Source organism: Eptatretus burgeri, chromosome 16, assembly GCF_056783735.1.
Source record: "Eptatretus burgeri isolate ZD-2024b chromosome 16, Ebu_testis_v1, whole genome shotgun sequence".
Classification (NCBI taxonomy): Eukaryota; Metazoa; Chordata; class Myxini; order Myxiniformes; family Myxinidae; genus Eptatretus; species Eptatretus burgeri.
In genome coordinates, this window is record NC_140976.1 from 55,852,242 (window position 1) to 55,866,675 (window position 14,434).

The window sequence follows — 14,434 nt, forward strand, 5'->3', positions numbered from 1 at the left end:
GACGCGCTAACCATTAAGCCACGGCGTGGGTCCCATAAAAGTCACAATAAAGGTTTGACCAGGCTTGAACCACAATATGCACCAACTACGGAGCCCATGATATAACCAAATAGGTTATTGTAGTGCTCAGAGTTTATGCTGTGAAAGTTTTACAACCTTTCATTTTTTAGTTTCTCAACTCTGAATATTATGGTGGAACAGTTAACATGAATGAAAGGGAGATAACCAGGAGTAAAGTACTGACAACTCTGGGTTTCTACTTGTTCAGCTTTGACAACACTTGTTTTTTCATTGCATGGCTAAACTTTATACCGCATAAATTATGTTAAAATAGGTGTACCATATCCCTGTGTCGTAAGAGGCGACCAGGGTTGCATCAGGAAGGGCATCCGGCGTAAAACATGTGCCAAATCACTATGCGGATCATACGGATGATCCGCTGTGGCAACCCCTAACGGGAGAAGCCGAAATAAGAAGAAGATACATATGTATATATATATATATATATATATATATATATATATATATATATATATATATATATATATATATATATATATATATATATATATATATATATATATATATTACCCCATCTTGGAAATCTTGGATGAATGCTCCTCATCTTCCCTGCTTACCAAGAGAAGGCTTGGCTGTGAGAAGGTCCACACTGTGAACTTCATGTTGCATGAAATGCATTAATGTCAGGCACAGGCTTGGCAGAAAGTCTGAAAGTTCTGGTTAGTGGTGATTCCTTGCTGGTGCCTTCAGTCATTCATAATTACATTTTCTAATTTGCTTTGCTGCTGAACCTCCTGCCAAATTGCATATTATCATTATTTGCACACATCTTCACAGGTTATACAAGGATATTTATTCATGGGAGGTGAAGTGTTGTTGTCCATCATGCCCGTGTTGCATCCCCAACCCCGTTCGCTTTCTGTACATACTAACCGCTATTCACATAAACTAAATCTAAGTTCTTTCAACTTAAATATTCCATTAATTTTCAGGCAGAGAATATAGCCAGGCAACTGTAAGATAATTTTCCCCTCACTTGGCGATCCTTCGAGAGAAACTCCTGCCAGGGAAGTTAATTGATACGATTGTATATGAAGTTTTAAAATTCTCTAGATTTTTGAATTCTTTCACAACGAAGCACAATTTTGTTCGGAAATGCCACGAGGTGTCAGGAGTTGCTGTCTAATTCTCCTTCACGCTCAGCGTAGAATCAATTATTTGTCTATTTTCTGGCATCACAGATACCTTTGTTGAAACTTTTGTAACTCCATGATGTAATAGACCCCTTTAATACATTCAGGTAAAGATCCCAAGCTTAATATGAGGAAAAATCCTTTTTTATTATGCAACTAACCTCATAATGGAATCGTGGCACATAAAATAGAAAATCTCAGCTTAAAGACAAACACTTCAGCTCTTATTCTTCTCCAATGCAGAACAAAAGGACCTTATAGCCGGCAGAAGAATATCCATCATAAAAACTAACTTGAGATGTTTAAATCAAGAGCTTTGAACATGGTCTGAAATGAAACTTTTGGCTGTCATAAATCCATCGTTATGAAACTATGTATTTTTTTTTTTTGTAAAAGTGGCACATTTCAATATGGTTAATATAATTTGGATCACCTGCCAATGGTTTATGTACATACTAACCCCTATTCACATTTCAGAATGAGAGAGAGATGAAAGAGAGTTTTAATTGTGAGCTTCAAGGTAGAGTACAGTTCAGGAAAACAAGTTCGCCTGCATTCCACTTTTCATCCAAGGTGGTGCCAAAGTTGGCATTTCACTCACTTTCAGGAGAAAATTCTTGTGCATAATGCATGTGACTGCCCTTATCCTGAAACAGGCAGAACAAAGTCAATGAGTTGGTTGTGTTTAATCGGCATACGGAGGCCATAAAATGATTTGGTTACACAACAGTCAAGTTGATTATACAAGGTATGTATGCATGTATGTATGCATGTATGTATGTACGTCCACGCTTGTCACCCCCCCCCCCAATCCATACCTATTCTTCACTTTCTCTTTTTCGCCCTTTCACATTTTTTGTATACAGAGTCCAAGCTCGTTTTGAGGAGTTAGAACACAGAATGGAATGGAATGGAACAGGAGAGAGACAGACAGACAGACAGACAGACAGACAGACAGACAGACAGACAGACAGACAGACAGACAGACAGACAGACAGACAGACAGACAGAGACACGAACGAACGAACGAGAATGAATAGAAGGAGACTTGGTCACACAGGAGTGAATGAGTCAGTCAGTCAATCCGAAAAACACTTCAGTCATTATCGCTTGAAGAAAACACACAATTTTGATGAAACTTGGCCACAAGCTTTATATCTGATGCCTAACGAAGGTGGTGTATTGACCGCATCAAAATCTGTGCTTATTAAGGGGGTATATGGGGGGTTTTTTTGCGCTTCGAAATAGGTATTTGCTTTCTTCTCTGAAACTCCACATGATTTTGATGAAATTTTCCCACAACCTTCATTTCCCACGTGATGTACCAAAGTTTGTTCGTGGAATTAAATAGATCAGGGTCTAAAGGGGTCTGGGGTGGGAGTGGGATGGGGGGGGGGGGTTGAGTGACTGTTGCTCCTGATCCAGGTGAGCTTCAGGACATGCAGTCTGATTTTTGTTTGAGGGGTTAGTAACTTTTCCATCTCAAACTTCAAGCCCCCAGGTCCATCAACAACATATGTGAAGTTTGATTGATCAGTTCAGGGGTACCAAAGAAGATATTTGAAATTTTTTTGAAAATAAATATGAATAAGTAGGAAGTCCAAGATGACCACCAAGCCTTTGGCCAATCAGCTGTGTTGGACAATGTGTCAGAGATGTCATGACTTATGACAACCCTGTGAAGTTACGTTTAACTGGTGTCATGGTCATCATGAAAAATGTGTAACAAAATAGGATGTAATAATCAGAATAATAATAGTAATAATAATAACACTACTACTCCTCATAATAATAATTAAAGATCATTAAAGAAAATCTTGAAGTTTAGCATGACTGAAACAGTCTTAGTCACCACCCCTATTCACTTGCGCTCTGTTCTTTATCGGCACACCAGCAAATTTTACTGTAATAAGATGACATAGAGTTGCAGTTTAGGAGATGAAGGCTTCATTGATCACCATAGAAAGCAGCATCAATCAGCATAGTACATAGCCATATTGGTGACCCCTTCTTCATCACAATACTGTACGCTCTCACATGCTATGCCTACATGCTATATATCGCAATATATAGCATGGTTTTTGGAAGTATTATGAAGGGGATTTGAGTTCTGGTGTTCAAGTGTACAATTTAATTTTAAGAGGTTTAAAGGTGTATAAAAAATAGGTTTAAAGGCATATAAATATATAAATTTACATGTTTTACTGCCGTTTTTCCCAGTGTCTATTTGCCCTATTACATCACCCTGTCGAACTCGTTACATTAGTTATTCATGCTTGTTGTTTGTGTCCTTTATAACACCCTTAGAAACAGCAAGTTTCCAGTTTGGAATGATTTTCAATTCTGCTTGATAGCCAGTGAGGCAGACAGAGTAAAAAAAAATCTCACTCCTTTCTTACGATCAAGTGCGATCTGCGCATGTGCGATCAAGACAAATTCAGATCCAAAGTACAGTTAAAAGGCAGACTTGTCTTCCTATTTATGTTCCGATTCGTGTTCAAACTATAACATTCAATTCAAATAAGTTGTTCCTCGATCATAAACTAGTGATCATAAACTGATAAGATTGACGGACAGACATGAACCCATATTATTGCTTAACTCCGCTTTTGGCTTCGCGTGTGCAGGGTAATAATAATAAACTCCAGTGGGAGCAATAGCTGTTCAGCCTTCGGGGCTTGAAAGCCTAATAATGAATCAAAAAGGAGTACTTTTATGCATTTACTAAAATGTGCCATTATAGAGACTTTGTGCCGACAGGATTAGTTATGAATGACAACATAGTTCGAACCACATGTGTTTGTCACACAGGAAATGATAAAGGAACAAGGAGAAACAAGAAAGAAAAATTTATAGAATGCTGTCTCATTTAAGAAGCAATTAAAAACTTATTTCCACGCAACAGGATTGCCAGGTCCACATAGGCAACAAGTAACCAGAAAATATAAATAAATAAATGAAGACGAATGTACAAACACCAAGGTGACATTTTTTAGCTGCATTCAAAACCAGGCTGGACAGTTTGAGGTCAGTGTGCACACTTCTAGGATATCTTGTATGCATACCTGTAGGTCTAGCAAAGGCAGAGTTGAATGCAGAAAAGCCTGATAAGAACTAGGTCTGATAAGCTTGATAACAGTTTTGCCAACAATTGGTGGGAATTAAGGATGAGCCTGATAAAGTTATCTGGAGCAGTACTTCAAGCCAACTGATCATCACCATCCCAGATTATCTGATATCCCAGGCCCCCCTAACAAACGGACGCCGAACGTTGTCAGACGGAATGAAAACTGGTCATTCTTGTTACAAAAACAGCTAAAATTGATGAAAAAGTGGCCGAAATTGAAACCAACACAGTAGTTTCGGGCGCAATAGCAAATATAGCCGAAACCAACATGTTTATTCTACACGCAAGAACGGTCGTGATGGACACAAGAACGGTCAATCCAAAAATAGAACGGTGGGGAATGGAAGCGACATCGGTTATTTCCGTCGCGAAATGGCGGAGACCGAAGCGAAAGCGATTAATTCCGGTTACCATAACGTGGAAAACATGGCGGCTTGAAAAGTTCTTGAAGTTATGGTAAGTTAACTTTAACGTAGTCTGCCTTGAATATATCATGTCTGTGAATGAAAACCCGTTTGTGGTACAGGATATTATACAAGCAGCGATAAATGCGCCCTCTTGACTTAATGTGTGGCTGACATTTCGTGTAATTCGTGCCCCCGTGCTGCAGCGATCAGTGACGATTGATCGTTTATATTTGCAAGAGGTAAAATTTGATAGTAATAATAAATTGCGAATTCCAATAAAATAACAAAGTTAATATGAAGTAAAAACTGTAAAAAGATCCCATACACGATCCCCTGTGTTGAACTGAGCATACACAACTAGCGATCCTTCACTCGGGGGCTCGAAATACAGGCAAACCAAACATTATCATCACAATAAAATTCGGTTTAATAAATTGTTAAAACTACATCAGGTACTACCCACTATATATTATCTATATTACATTTATGTTCGAGGCACAAGCACTAAAAATTTACATACCGTAACAGGTCGTTCTACTGCATCCGCCATCTTGTTCGCACTCCAGTAACCGGAATGAACCGCCATTGTTTCGCTCTCGGACGTTTCGCGACGGAAATAATCAATCTTGCTTCCATTCTCCACCGTTCTATTTCGGGATTGACCATTCTTGTGTCCGTCACGACCGTTCTTGTGTGTAGAATAAACGTGTTGGTTTCCATTATATCTGCTATTGCGACCGTAATTACTGTGTTGGTTTCAATTTCACCCGCTTTTTCATCAATTTTAGCTGTTTTTGTAACAAGAATGACGGGTTTTCATTCTGTCTGACAACGTTGGCGTCCGTTTGTTACGGGGGCCTGTATCCACAACCATAACATTTTCGATCGCAATTACCCCCCCCCCCTTCCTCCAAGCCCACCTCTTTCCTGATTTGCATTTTTTTTCGTTCCATTTCTGTGATTGAAAGCTTGCGATTGTGTCCTCCCCTTGCTCTCATTCATCCCCATGCTCTTGTGTGACCAAGTCCTGTGAGACTTTGTCACACAGGAGCATGAGGATGAATGAGAGCAAGTATGGCAAAAACTACAAGTAAGACAAAAAACCCCCGTAGACCCCTTCAATGAGCACAGATTTAGATGCGATCAATACACTTTTGTTTGGCATCAGATACAAAGCTTGTGGCCAAGTTTCATCAAAATACTGTGTTTGGTTCAAGCGATCGTGAAGTGTTTACGGATTGACTGACTGACTCACTCACTCACCTATGGACACTGCTCAATTGCATAAGCCTACCTGACTAAAGTCCAGGTGAGCTAAAATGGTGGCCTCCATCAACCAATCAACTTTTTTCCTTACTTACTTACTTACATCTTCGTTTTGAAGAAAAAATTGTCCACATACCTGTTATCAGACACCACGATGAAGAATGTTGATTTTCTCTTCCTGAAAATTTTCTTTCTTGGCAGGAAATATTCCATAATTTGAAGTGGTGAGAAAGCAGAAAAATACTGACTATATACCTTAATGGACAACTGTGTATCTGAATCACATCTTTCAAAAATTTCTCTCTTAATCATGACTTAAAAATATTTATATTTGTGAAAATAACCAGACATTCATGGAATGGTATCGTGACCTCCTCTCACCCTCTTTGTATTTGTACTTGTGTTTATTTATTTATTTTTTAAACTCATAAGCACTTTTTTTTAAACAACAAAAATCAGTGCTCATTTATACCATGAAAACAAGATATCAAAGTGCAAACGTAAAAAAAAGAACCCACATTATCGATAAGTATAACAACAATATTATAAGTATATTAGGCTTTAAGCTACTTGTGTGCTCTGGAGCAAAAAGCCTTAGTCCCAGATGTTGGGTGACTTACATCAACATCTGGTAGGCTGTTTCACACAGGTATTATTGCGGGCACATAAGAACGATCAAACTGAACAAGTGACCAGTGACCACTCTCCATCTTTCCAATCAGACCCTGAATAGCATAGTTTCCAAAGAAGGCACTTGCTTTGGTGGACCTTCTTGGAGTCCTTGATGGAGGTAGCATAGTTTTTAGAACTGCTGGAGCTTCCTCTTTGCATAATCTGTACATTGGACACAGACCTGCTACAGTTCTCCCGTGTTGTAGGGGTCAATATTAAATTCCTGTGGAGGGGCCTTGATGATATGTGCAGCATGACATTACACATCATCCAGATTCTTAAGATGTAGACATCTTGCAGACATCTATGCGAGAGGAGCATACTCCATTGTGCTCTGGACATGGGCTTTGTACACTCTGGCTCAGCCATGTGGATCCAAGAATGCAGCAATACTATGAAGGACACTCACTCTTTGTCCAGGTCCAATGGCAATGGAGTTAATGTGAGACTGGAATCCCAAGCTCCGGGAGAACCTGACTCCAAGTATGGCCAATTCATGTACTCACTACAGGAGCTTGCCACCCATAAAGAGCTCCGGATGCCATTCATTAGGTAGTCTGCTGAGAGACATTGTGATGTATTGTGATGTTGCATCTGTGCATGCATGGCCTTGCAGATGCTAAATACAGCAAAAACTTGCCAGAGTAGTTCAGTAGCCTGAAGAAGGACTTCAGTTCTTTTACATTCTTTGGTGCAGATGCTTTGGTGATTGACCTGACATTCTCATCCATCGGCTGTATCCCGTTAATGGTTAACTTGTGGCTGAGGGATATGACTTAAGCAGCAAGAAAACGCATTTATATTGTTGTAATCACAATCCAGCATCTTGCAACTTCTTCAAGACACTCTGAAGGTTGTGAAGATGGTTGCTACCAGAATCTCCTGTTACGAACCAATAATCAAGGTGGACCACGACTCCTGGAATCCCCACAAGCAAATTTTCCATTGTGCATTGGAACACAGATGGTGTGGTTGACACTCCAAACCGTAAGCATGTATACCTGAACAGTCCACGATGTGTGTTTATTGCAACAAATTAATGCCGTTTTTGACCAAATCAACTGCTGGTAGGGGTGGCTCAAGTCTAGCTTTGTGAAGACATGGCTCAAGTCTAGTGTTGTGAAGAGCTTACCTGCAGAAAGTTTGGTAAACAGCTCATCAGTACAGGGAATTGGGTAAGTGTCTGAGTGGGTTGCCGGATTTACTGTAACCTTGTTTCTACATACACAAAACGAGCCATTTCTTTTCATAACCGTGATGATGGAGCTACCCAATGAGAAAACGGGTTCTATGATCCCGGCCTTCAGCAATCGACCCAACTCCTGATCTACCTTCCCTCTCAGCGAAAATGGTACCAGGCAGGCTTTCACAAGCTTCGGAATTGCATTTGGGTAAATATCTCGCTTGACCTCCGTTACTTTCAGTTTTCCCAGCTCCAATGCAAAAAGGTTTCCATATTCTGTAAGGAGTTTCCTAATTTGATCATTGGCATTGAGGTTGTTCACATCCTACCAATTCAAGCAGATTGACCTGAGCTAATCCCGTCCCAGCAGATTGGGCCCTTAACCTCTCACCACAATTAAGGTCAACTCTGCCTTCTGTGTGCCATACGTTACAGCAAATTTACATTCCCCCACAATAGCCAATGATTCACCAGTATACATGCGTAGTATGGTCTGAGTGGGGCAGATTGTGTGTCTGCTTGTGTTGTCTGCCCTAAACTTCTCCTGGAACATAGCCTCACTCATCAGTGATACCAAAGACCTGGAATCTGTTTGCATCAGCACTTCACTGCCTTGAACCCAAACCTAATGAGAAATGGTTATAATTTAGCTTGATTGATTGATGAAAAAGATTGTAGTGTCCTCTTAATTTTCATCCTCGAACCAATATGTCTGGTATTTCAAAGTTTTGCTCATTCTCTGTGGAGAGCTGTTTTTACTCAGAGGAATGCTTTGGGTATTGGGTTTCGAACAACCGACTTTTGCAAAATGGCCCTTTTTGCCGCAAACATAGCAGTCCACATTTCTAGCTGAACACTTGCTCGCTTGATTATGAGCCATCCACCCACAGTGACTGCATTTTACTATGGACTCCCCCTCAAAAGATGAAGTGTGTGTGTGTGTGTGTGTGTGTGTGTGTGTGTGTGTGTGTGTGTGTGTGTGTGTGTGTGTGTGTGTGTGTGTGTGTGTGTGTGTGTGTGTGTGTGTGTGTGTGTGTGTGTGTGTGTGTGTGTGTGTGTGTGTGTGTGTGTGTGTGTGGGGGGGGGGGTGTCGGGTGGCTATTAAAACTCATCGTCTTGTTTACTGCTACGTTTCGCCCTACTCTGGTATGTTTGTGGAGATACGATGCATTCTCTTTTTGCCAATTCCATTGACGAAGCTATATGCAGGGTCTTGTCGAAATCCTGCATTGGATGCAGTCGTTTATTGCTCCACAGACTGACCGATCCCATAGATTACTTCCACATTCACACCGTTGAGCCAATTTACATAAGGCTGCCACATAATCCAAAATGGACTCACCCCCTTCTTGACTGTAGCTGTTCAGCTTGTAGCACTGCACAATCACAGATGGCCTCAGATTCCGGTGTTGGTTGACGACATTATAAAAATCGGGATGTCTCCTTCGAAAACGGGACGTCTTCCAGTTTCCTTGGTGTGAACAAAGTTGACATGAGCTTGTTCAGTATGTTGGCACACCACAAACACTCGGCATTATTGACCGTTGCTTCTCCACACTCGTAATGCCATCAGCTGCAAAATAGTGCTGCACACACTCCACATAAAGCGACCACTCTTCTTCAGATTTAAACTCTCCAATTGTGCCAAAATGTGGCCATGACTTCAGGAAGAGAGAAAAGGTAAGTCTCCAAGGCAAAATAGTTTATCCTCGTCACCAGGTGTTTGGTTCTTCCAAAAACAAAACAGGTGTCATTAAGAGGCAAGGAGAAACACGGCTACCAGAATGCTGCCATTGTCCAAATTGTTTATTGTGCACGTTCGCACAATACCGAGAATGGCAATCATAATGTCCACGCAGACACAACACAGCAATCCATCACAGACATGACCTTGCATTTCTCAGTCGCGAAAAGGACATCCCATTTCTGCCCCCATTCATAGATCTTCTGTAAATCCTTTCTCAGAGAAATGATGGCATTCTCCTCATCCACCAGGCAGCAGATGGTACTATCAGCATTGAGGCAGGGAGGATTATGCAGATTGTCACACAGATCGTTAATTCAGACGAAAAACAATGTGGGTCCAATAATTGATCTTTGAGGTACAGATTCATTTATTGGTGTTAAATTTGATGTTTGGCCATTGACAACTATCTAGATATGTCTGCCATCAAGTACATGGATAAACACTGCAATTAAGCTGCCTTCCAACTCCATTAGCATTCAGCTTGGCCAGCGACCCCTTGTACCATACTGTATCAAGTGCAGCTTTGATGTCAAAGTCCCACAATTGTACCCTCCTGATGTCTGTTGAGACAAGACATACACTGATGACTCAGGCAGGTATGTGAGCAAGTCTGGAGGTGAATGACCAGGGCAGAAACCAAACTGATTGTTGCTGATTCGGTCATTTCCAATGAGATGTTTCCTCATCGCAGTGTTTGTAACTCTCTCCATATATATATATATATATATATATATATATATATATATATATATATATATATATATATATATATATATATATATATATATATATATATATATATATATATATATATGTGTGTGTTTCTGTGTGTTCGATGCAATCTGAGCTATCGGGCCTAATACACCAAAATCACTTCCGTCAAAACCTACATTCATGCATGGAGTATGTTTTAGGCAGGTTTACTTGAGGATATCAGTGAAGAGGTGTCCATTTAGGGACTTTTAAAACGTTAACAAGAGACGTTTGAAGATAATCACGTGACACAGAAGTGCTTTGATGTTGACCCATGAAGAAAAATTATTCAGGGAAAGGTAAACGTTCAATCCTCGTTGTCTTTTTCTTTTACTATGATAAAGATGAATCATATTTTATTTCATTATTCTGATACTCATTTGGTACTGTCGCATTATGGTCCAACCTTTTACAACAATTGTAGTTATAGGAGGTGCTTCCGACTATTATCTACACAGATTGATATATAATTATTATGCACGATCTTTAGCATCCAAATTATTCATTTTTTTTTTTTACCACTGTACACATTTGTACTAAATTAGTTTGTTGTCAATTATATTTTCATGGATTGAAACTTTGACGAAGAGCGGTGACCAGATGATGATCCAGATAGTCAGAAAATCAGTCATGTGTGTATGTATGTATGTATGTGTGTATGTATGTGGTGTGTGTATGTATGTGGTGTGTGTATGTGTATGTGAGATAGAATTGTTAGGAAGAGAAAAATGAAAAAAACGTGGTGTGTGTGTGTGTGTGTGTGTGTGTGTGTGTGTGTGTGTGTGTGTGTGTGTGTGTGTGTGTGTACTTGTGTGTGATTTTGTATTCCTCCTAGTATCGTTGGTCATTGCGGTGACTGCTTAAAAGCGGTAGGATGGGGGCATTCCACCTTTAAGTTACCCCTCAATCTGGCTATGGTCGATAATGTGATGTGCAATGTGAAAAATGATTCCGGACTAAGTATGCTCCTTAAACGCTGTAACATGATCATGTGGGACAAATGTACTATGTCAAACAAGCATGCATTCGAGGCATTTGACCGAACTCTCCAAGATATTCGACAAAACAATACGCCCATGGACACACTGATAATTCTTGCTGGTGATTTTAGACAAACTTTACCCAAATTTGGTGGGGTACTGGAGCCTATCAAGTCAATGAGAGTCTAAAATCGTCCGTGCTGTGGCGAGATATTGAAAAAAACCCTCCATACAAACACATGTTTTTACTAACGAGTAGATCATAGTGCACACCAGTTTGCCACTCTTCTGCTCAACATTGGTGACGGTAAAGTTGAGCCTGATGCCGGTGACGGCCTCATCCCCCTTCACGAAAATCTGGCTGCAGTGGTGAGTTCTGACAACAATTTGATAAACAGTGCATTTCATAATTTTTAGCTCACCTGGAAATATTTCCTGGGAGTTTATAGGATGACGCATCATCCGTCAGTTCATCCATCCCCATCCTTCCATTAGCACTTGCAACTTCTCTGAAACTACACACAGAATTTCGATGAAACTTGATCACAACCTTCATCAACTGTGATTCACCAAAGTTTGTTCACGGCATTACAAAATAATCTGGGTCGAAAGGGGTCTACAGTGGGAGTTTATGGGGGTGGGGGAGAGGAGTTGACCCCCAAATATGTATTTGCAACTTCTTCTCAGAAACGACACACACAATTCCGATGAAACTTTATCACAACCTTCATCGCCCATGATGTACCAAAGTTTGTTCACGCTATTTAAAACATCGGAGTGTAAGGAGGTTTACAGGGGAGGGAGGGTGGGGGTTTGCTCCCCAAAATCAGTATTTGATATAACATTGGTTCATTGGTACACTTTGCTGATTCTGTCCCACGTTGACTTCTTACTCAGCATCATTATTCTATCAGGTGAGCACCCACAGGTATTGCCCATATTTTTCACACAAAATTATTGAGACACTGATTGGTTGTCTCAATGGGCAATACTAACCCCACAAAACGACATTGTTCATACACTGAATCAACGACTATTGGACTGTTTGCCCAGTAAAGAAGTCACCTATAAATCCATTGACACTGTTCCGGACGTGGATCAAATCGTTCGCTCCACTGTCGAGTTTCTCAACTTGCTACATCCTCTGGGCATGCCAACTCATGAGCTGAAATTGAAAGTCAGTACACCTATCATGTTTCTTCGCAATCTGGAATCCTCAAAATTGTGCAAAGGAACTCGGTTGGTCATGCGGCAGCTGATGAAAAATCTCATGGAAGCTATGATCTCCATTAGAGAGTTCTCAGGAGAGAATGTGTTGATTACCCGTATTCCACTCATTCCAGCGAATGTCCACTTTAATGCAAGCAGCTCCAATTCCCGGTATCTCTGTCATTTGCCATGTTGATAAACAAGGCACACGGACAAACGGTGCACCAAGCAGGACTCTAGCCTAAACATGTTTTTCAGTTGTTGTCGAATGCTCCAGAGTTGGGAGCTCCAGATGCTCCAGATGTCGAATGCACACCACATCCAAACTCTTTGCTCCCCTCCTCCTTTCCTCAAATCCTTATTCCCCTCCAAACCCAATGACCTCAACTCCCCACCCCCCCCTCCCCAATTAAATCCCTCAATCCCAATTCTGTCCCCTCTCTGCCCTCCCTCCCCCAACCAAACTCTGTCATCCCCTCCCCATTTCTTCCCATTCTTAACAATGTCACACAGGGAACTTTGGCACATGAGAAGGCCATTTGGCCCATCACACCTGCGTTGTTCCTGTCCCCGTTTGTGATCGCAAAATGATCGCAGATGTCTGCTTTCACCTGAGAGGTAGCAAAGGTCTGACCATCCTTCTGCAAAGTTGGGATATTACAATGTCATCCTTTCCCTTGTATTCTCTTCACGGCCCACCACCAATCGTGGGGTTTGGCTACTCCAGCGGTCAGACGATCTTTTGATCTGTGGAATTGTTGTCTTTTATACTCCTCCTCCACTTTCTGAGAGTTCTGCCTTGCCCCCTATCAAAGCATCATGGGAAACAGAACAGGGTCTCTTACTCCAATTGTTATCTGCCAGACACAGTTTTGTCAGACATTCGGCAAGCTTCAGTAAACCATTGAATACCTTAGGGTAGAACAGGATGTGACATCTCGATGAGGAATGAATTTCTCCATACTTAACTTGATGATTGTCTCAAAGTTGTTGCAAGCTCTTTGAGGATCTCCAGTGTTTCGGGCTTGGTCCCATGCCACACGATGCAGATGCTGCCTATGATGTTCCAAGCTTGCGTTTTGTAATCTCATAATCGCCATTGGTATGGTTTATCCAAGCCTGGTAGCTTTTTAAGGTAATCTCCACTGAGCTGTGGTTGGATGTTCCAATGTTGGCCTTCATGCTTGTGTAATAAGCAGCAGAGTCAACAATGACAAAGTCTAGTAGATGATCACCAGGAGTAGACTCTTTTACAAGTTAGTCCAACCATGCGTCAGACAAAGGTTGCAGCATGCAATTCCAGCTCTGTCAGTTGGGGACTTGCTACCTAACCATTCCTGATGATGTACATTGAAATCACCAAGAATCATCACTTGATCTGAACCAGTGGTTTTGGTGAAATAATCCAGGTTATCAGACAAGTAATCAATAAGACAGTCAATTCCCAACAGGGAGCCAGAGCGACACACGGTGCCGATCAGTAGGCACCCCACATGTGTCTTTACAATGGACCATATGACTTGCAGGTCAGGAGGTTTCAGGTTCTGATTAGATTGAACCTGGCGTGTATTGCGAAACAAAATCATAATTCCACCTCAACCATCACTGTGAATCTCATCTTATAGGTGCCTCCTGATAGCCACTGAGTGACACATAACAATCAGTCACTGCAGAATTTAACATTGATTCAGTCGCAACGATAATGTTGGCTTTAAGGCCCGGTCACACCTTGACGTTTTAGCCAGCGATGGCAACGTATTAAAATGTATCTAAAACGCTGGCTTACGTTGAACTTTTGATGTTTTTTTTTAAAGATTCGGACGTATTCATAGTGACTTGGTCTTATGTATAACGCATTGGTAACGGACACAGAACG

At 41.0% G+C, this 14,434-nt stretch overlaps 1 protein-coding gene across 6 annotated transcripts in view; it reads left to right on the plus strand.

The window, feature by feature from the left end:
- The window catches only part of LOC147011108 (protocadherin-9-like), a 474,017-nt gene that overhangs the window by 110,025 nt on the left and 349,558 nt on the right, over positions 1 to 14,434 (plus strand). The window contains exon 1 of one of the 6 annotated variants that reach the window (XM_085860427.1): positions 1,784 to 1,962. The exons of the other annotated variants lie outside the window; for them this stretch is intronic. The gene's annotated coding sequence lies outside the window, so the exon portion shown is untranslated. Of the gene's footprint in view, positions 1 to 1,783; positions 1,963 to 14,434 lie in introns of those variants that run through there. 6 annotated transcript variants of the gene reach the window in all.